General features: G+C 35.8%; 1 non-coding gene across 1 annotated transcript; it reads left to right on the top strand.

The window, feature by feature from the left end:
* Positions 1-219: 219 nt before the first annotated feature.
* Positions 220-322, top strand: LOC114217233 (U6 spliceosomal RNA). Its single transcript, XR_015768134.1, has one exon. It is a non-coding gene; the product is annotated as a U6 spliceosomal RNA (small nuclear RNA).
* Positions 323-583: the final 261 nt, after the last annotated feature.

Here is a 583-nt window from a genome sequence, read left to right as displayed (position 1 = left end):
CAAAAGGCAAAGGCAGAACATTAATTAATAAATATTAATGCTACCACATACATATGCATGTGTGATACATACCTGCTTCCATACGCACAGAATACTCTAGATACCATAACACCAGACGCCTCTGACAGGATCAAGGTGCTTAAAGGACAGAGGAGACCACTGTACACCCTTTTCTACCTTTTGAATTTTCAACATCAGTGGTTAAGAAGCACATGCTCTATGCTGGCTTCGGCAGCGCATATACTGAAACTGTAACGATGCAGAGATTAGCATGGTTCCCGAAGAAGAATAAATGCAAATTTGTGAAGCGTTCCACATTTTTTAGAGTTTAGTGGGTATAGAGTTTTAGTTTCAGAAGATAAAAAAGTTCTAGAGATCTGTTGCACAACACTATAAATATACTTAACACAACTATACCCTTAAAAATGGCTAAGATGACAAATGTAGTGTTATATGTTGTTTGTCACAATAAAAAAAGAAAGTGTGCTGAAGCAAAAGTAACTAAATGTTAACCTCCTTTCAGAGATGGCTATGCGATTTATCTGAATAACTACATTCTATCATTTGCTGCATATTTGAAAAA

This window comes from Eumetopias jubatus, unplaced genomic scaffold (genome assembly GCF_037043125.1).
Source record: "Eumetopias jubatus isolate StellerSeaLion01/CBP00866 unplaced genomic scaffold, mEumJub1_p1.0 scaffold_4, whole genome shotgun sequence".
NCBI classification, from domain to species: Eukaryota; Metazoa; Chordata; class Mammalia; order Carnivora; family Otariidae; genus Eumetopias; species Eumetopias jubatus.
The sequence above is the reverse complement of the archived record's forward strand: the minus strand, read 5'-3'. Positions and strand labels throughout refer to the sequence as shown.